Consider the following 6000-nt stretch of genomic DNA (forward strand, 5'->3'; position numbering starts at 1 on the left):
TCATCATCATCATTATTTTGTTTTACCTGTGGCGCAGAAGGGCTCCCCAGCTCCTACTCCCTGATTCCTCCTCCTCCCCTCCTCTTTCTCTCTCTCCCTCAGTCTCTGCCGGGCGCTCGTGGAACCCGCCGGCCCGACCAGAAAGAGAACAGGGCGGGAAGGGTGGCGACGGCGGTGACCAACGACCACGTGACCACGCTCGCGCCGTAACGGCGGCCGCCAGCCGCGCGCCCTCCCCGCGCTCCACCTCTAATAACCCCGCGGCTCGCGGGTCCGGGACTCTCGTGCGCAGGCGCCCGCCTGGGCCTGGAGCCTGCGCGGGCGCGCGGCGCGCTCGCTCTCCGGGCCAAGTCTGAGGGGCCCCGCGAGGTGCGAGGTGGGGAGTCAGGCACCCACCCAGCCCTCTGCTGAGTGGTGCCACTGCGAGAGCGCATGCGCGAGAGGCTTTTTTTTTTTTTTCTTCCTCCCTCTCTCATTTCCCCTCCACCCCGTACCTTTCCACCACCCACCCACCCCCACCGACCCAGACCAACCAGCCCCTGGGACTTAACCGCTCACACTCACCACCACCTTCTCAGAGTGAGACTGAAAAGAAGGAGAAATGTCAGTCCCTGGGGCCCTCCTGAGAGACTGACCCTACAAACTAAGAATTTAAATTTTTTTGCTTTATGCAAATGGTCTTCCGTTAGACATTTTTCTATAGCTGCATAGACTCCTACTCATGCTTCAAGACCCAGATCGGCTGGTTAGTCGCTTCCTATGTGAAATGTGCCCTGCTCTGCTCTAGGAGAGTATCAGCGTTTTGCGCAGACCTGCTTTAGTATAACCCATAGAGAAATATATATAACATGTTTTTTTACAAACCGTCAATACTAGGCTCTATATTTTCACATAACCTAGGACGGTATGTGTCTTTAGCATTGTGGTATACCAGTAAGATCTGATGACTGACATCAAAATGCAGGCAATGTCTAAACCTTTTTGCCCTCCACCTCTGCTTATTCATGATTTAAGATTCCCTTTAACCCAAGCGCAAGTGGAATGCTGGTGTTTGTTTCCCCAATATGAAAGACCTTGAATGGTAATGCTAATTAGAGTGGTAAATGCTTCACCTAGTAAAAAGATTTATGGTCTTTTATTAGCCTATTTTCACTAAGGCTGAGAAATGTGATAGTGTTGAGGCTGGAAAAAGGAAACCAAAGCAGAAAAAAGATCAAAATTTTAAAGGTTAGATAGCTTCATATGAGGGTCCCTGTGTGGGAGACCTTTCTTCACAGACAAACACCCTTGCTTCACACAGGGATTTCCGTCTTTCTGTTGCACCTCTCTGATGCAGAACCTGGACAGGTTAAGTTAGTGGTTCTGGCCAGATTTAACCAGGGCAAATAAATGTAAGAAAGAAAAAAAAAAAGAAAAAAAAAAAAAACCTTACTAACTGGAAGTTCTGGCTAGACCAGGCATCGTTACTGTTAAACTAGTGAATACTGACATGATGTTCAAGAAGCAAAACTAACAAAATCTCGGAAAACGTTGGGATAAGTGTCGATCAAGAAACAACATTAACAAGGGCTTCTGACAAACTAGGAAATGAGCTGTGGGTGGCTTTGGCTCAAGGATTCCCTACAGGCCTGGTCAAAACTTTCACAGAACTGGCTGCAGTCTTAGGGTCTTCTTAGCCAATTTTCCTCTTGTCTCAGCTTTTACAGGTATCAGACCTGCATCATGGACTGAAGGCTCTCCTGCCCTGCCCTCCTTCTTTCCTTTTATCCTTCACTGGTATTCTCTCAATAAAATTTTGTACATCCATCCCTGTCTTGGTATCTGCTTCTCTGGGAACCTTAACTGAAATACACCTCCATTCTAGAACTTCCTCTGGCATACCCTCAGACTAGAGCTACAAGTCATAGTTATGAGTAATATCAAGAAATCTAAGTTCTCATATTCTTTTCCACTTTATGTTTTGAAAGTAGTTTTCATCTTCCAGAGCCCTTAGAACACAGCTAACCCCCGGTGGAGATAAGAACTAAAGCCTTTCGCTGTTAAGAAAATATTGTTTAAGAGTTATTTTGACCATAAAGATAATTAAGATTGAAATAAAGATTATAAGGCTAAAAATAAAAATTAAAATTTTGTGGGAGAGACATATGGGTATCCCTCATCCCCACTCTGTGTTGCTGTAGAAGATACTTTGGGGACCGTTTGTCCACCAACCCTCAATCACCTCTCCCTTTTCCCAACCCCAAAACTCATCAAGAACCTAGAACAAACAGGGCTAACCAGCTTCTTTCTGAAAGAATTGAGAATTGGCATTGAAAGACAACTAATTAGTCTTTGTGAGTGGCTAGAACTCTGACAACTCAATGAGTGGGCCATTTCCTCAGTCAAAGTGTGGCCAGGAGACTAGAAACCACTTCAACTGCTTACAATAGAAGGAATCTAATACAGGGAATGAGTCACACAGATGAGAGAAGAGCTGAGAGCCAAACAAGTGATGAGTTTACCCAAAAATTATCAGCAGTGGAAGGGAACTGTCCTATGCCTTAGCTGAAAAGACACAGGAAGATAACATATTCCTGCGGTTCCAGGGCTGAGCTTATCCAGTGGAATCTATACCATGATAATACAGAATCTGACGAGGTGTATGTAGAAAGAAATACTTAAGGAAATTGTCCTCAGAAGGCAAGGGACCCCTCACCCCTCCCCACTGACAACCACAAGGAATGGGACAGAGTCAGTTTTCTAAAGAAGGGTTGTAGCTATTTGTCAAATAGGGAAAATGATGCTTGGCAGACAAAACAGTGCATGTTCACTCCATTCCTTCCATTAGTTACTCAGCACACGTATGTACCCTTATATACAATTTCGAAATGCTCTCACCCAATATATAGCAACTGTGTACTTACTAACCCTGTAATTAAAGAGTAGATATTATTAGCAGGTATGAAACCAATAATCAGTGATATTAGGCTTTAAAATCATTTTAACTCATTGAAGTCATAAAAAAAAATAATGATATTATTCAACAGAGAGACAACTAAAAAAAATGCTGAAATCAGAAATCGATTTGTACGTAGTGCCTGCATAGCTATGTAGTGTCAACTAGTTCCTCTTCCCTTCCAAATTTACTTTTCTTTTATTGGAATTGAGTTTTAGCTGGACCCATGGCCATCTGTCTGGAGACTGCATTTCCCATTCTGCCTTGTGGCTGGGTGTAGCCATATGACTTTGTTTTCATCTGTGTTGTGTAAGAAGAAGGTGCAACGTGTACATTTTTTACATGACTTACTCAAAAGAAAGTTGCTTGCCCTATACTGCGTCTCCTCTATTCCTGCCACTTGGACACAGACATGGCAGTGACCTAGCTTCCAGTGGGTGCGCAAAGCTAGCAGAGCAATGAGATGGAATGAAACAAGATCCCTGAATTGCTTCATGGAGAGCTGCTTCCCCGACCTTGACTTCCACACTACACCTCTAAATTAGAAATAAACTTCTACCTTATGTAAGCCCCTAAACTTAATGTTTTTTTTATGTATACACCCTATACCCTACTTGATACAATATGTAAGGTATTAAGTTAATATGTGAAGAGTCTTAAGAAAGACTGTCCAAATCAAGTTTTAAAACAAATAGATAAATTCACTTACCCTCAGAAGAAATAATGTCAACATTTATGGGTATGTGAGGAATATCAAATACTTTGATACTGTAAGGTCCATTTTGGTACCATTATGCTTTTGATTATCACCAGAGCATCCATGCTCAGAATTGCCTTAAAAGATCTTGGAGCAGTCAGAGAAATCAGAAGGCATTGTAGAATAGAGGTTAAGTGCATAGAACCAGGAGTAGAATTGCCCAAAATCAAATCTCAGTCCCCCTTACCTCAAGCAAGTTACTAAAGTTATTTAACCTCTGTGGCTTCAGTTCTAACTTACCAAGTTCTTATGAGCCTGAATTGAGATAATCCACTATTAAGTAAGGTATTTAGCACATGGCAACCATTCAATTAAAAAATTGATATTGTTTTTATATTATTTTATATCTTGGAGTCTTTATCACAAGAATTTTGATCAGAAAAACACATGTTCAGTCTGTGGGAAGAGCAAATTATTCTAGATATAAGAATAATGATTGATATTTATTGTTTATACACACAAAACAGCACATTCTGGACTTTGGACACCAAAGAAACAAAGATATTTTTGTTGTAGCACCTGAACATCTAGTAATAAGCCTAAATGCAATGAAACTAAATGTAATATCTTAGCTTTGTTATTCTAAAAGCACCATATTTCAAAATACTATTCAATAGGAAGAAAGAACTTGTAGGAAGGAGATAATCAGTTTTGATTTTTCACAGTTTTATGGAAGGACAATAGAGTCATAATCACAATTATATAAAGCCATTTCTTTAAAGGTTTTGTTCTCTGTGATAGCAGCTATTTTCGTTGGAATATTTATTCCTGGTCAGGAATGTGCAGACAATTCATTTGTAAACACCTTCAACAGTGATTTTTTAGTATCTGTATGCCATTTGAGACCCTTACATTTTTTTTTTCCAGATGCAGGCTTAAAATGTTGTGCCTAGAAAAGTGTAAATAAGCAACATGGTTTATACCGTTTAGTTTATATCCCTGTTATAATGTTTGTCCCACTGTGTTATGACCAGCTGCTTGAATATCTGACATTCCCTAGACTGTGAGCTCCTCAAGGGTAAGCAGTATGTTGTATTCACTGCTGCATCAGCAGTGTTCTACGTGCTTAGCATCTGGTAGGCATTCAACAAATGTTTGATATGATTAAAAGTAAATATGTGCCACATTATGGAAATCATCAACTTGCTACATGGTTGAACAGTGTTTTATTTATCTGTTGCAGTATAACAAATTACAAGGAGTATAGCTCCTTAAAACAACATACATTAATAATCTCACATTTTCTGCAGGTCCAGAGTCTGTGTGTGGCTCACCTAAGTTTTCCACTTCAGGATCTCTCACATATTTGCAGTCAAGGTGTTGGCTGAGGTTGTGGTCTCATCTCATGACTGACTGGGGAAAGATCCGTTTCTAGGCTTACAAGTTTTGCTGGAAGAATTCAGTTCCTTGCCAGTTGGAGGACTGAAGGCCATAGTTTCTTGATGCCTGTGAGCTGGAGGCTGTCCTCTATTTCTTGCCAAATGAGCCTCTCATAGCGCAGCTCACCACATAGCAACTTCCTTCATCAAAACCATCAGAGAGTGAGTTTCCTAGCAAGACAGACTACAATCTTATGTAACATAATCATGCAAGTGAAATCTTGTCAGCTTTGCAATATACTGTTTGTCGGAAGCTAGTCACATTCCATTCTTTAGGGGAGAGTATTACATGGGACATGTGTACCAAGAGGCGAGAGTAATTGGGGGCCACCTCAGAGTGTGTTCATCACACTCAAGACCTTAGTATAAATAAGATAGGAGTACTTGGTCCACTCAATGAAGAACTTCAGTTAGGTTTATACGCTAATTCCTGAGAATGTCCAGATGCTTTCACAGATGCTAACACATCAAATGTGTTAATGCTCCATGATGTAAGAAGAAGAGCATTTTCACAAAAGTCCTTACACTTTGAATGGATGAGTCATAACTCACTAACAAAAAACAGTTGAATCACCAGACATTTTGTTAGGCTGAATGCCCACTTAGAAGTCCTTTAAAATGGTAACTGAAATATGAACATTGAAGGTATGCGACATTTCTCTGCTAGCTTAGAAATGCACTGCAAATATATACGTCTTATGTGGTCTTTTGCATGTTCCAGTTGATTTCATCCATTTGAATAGCCAGCCAAAAGTACTAAGTGAGCGCAAGGGTAGACAAATGCATGAAAACCACCAACAATGGAAGAGGTATTAATTAGCTGTTATTGCAACAATGTTGTGTAACGACTCCAAGATCTAGATGACTTACAAAAGCATTTGTTTTTCTTGCTCAGGGATTGCAGGTTGGCTGTGGTTCACATGATCGAG

General features: G+C 41.1%; 1 protein-coding gene across 6 annotated transcripts in view; it reads right to left on the minus strand.

Annotated features, from left to right (window-relative positions):
- TBC1D5 (TBC1 domain family member 5) overlaps positions 1 to 580 on the minus strand; it is a 463234-nt gene extending 462654 nt beyond the window's left edge. For 4 of the 6 annotated variants that reach the window (XM_016129299.2, XM_016129292.2, XM_016129298.2 and 1 more), the window contains exon 1: positions 27 to 149. The gene's annotated coding sequence lies outside the window, so the exon portion shown is untranslated. Of the gene's footprint in view, positions 1 to 26; positions 150 to 564 lie in introns of those variants that run through there. The other 2 variants (XM_016129294.2, XM_016129295.2) reach the window with 2 other exon arrangements.
- Positions 581 to 6000: the final 5420 nt, after the last annotated feature.

The sequence above is a fragment of the Rousettus aegyptiacus genome, unplaced genomic scaffold (assembly GCF_014176215.1).
Source record: "Rousettus aegyptiacus isolate mRouAeg1 unplaced genomic scaffold, mRouAeg1.p scaffold_m13_p_4, whole genome shotgun sequence".
Lineage (NCBI taxonomy): Eukaryota > Metazoa > Chordata > Mammalia > Chiroptera > Pteropodidae > Rousettus > Rousettus aegyptiacus.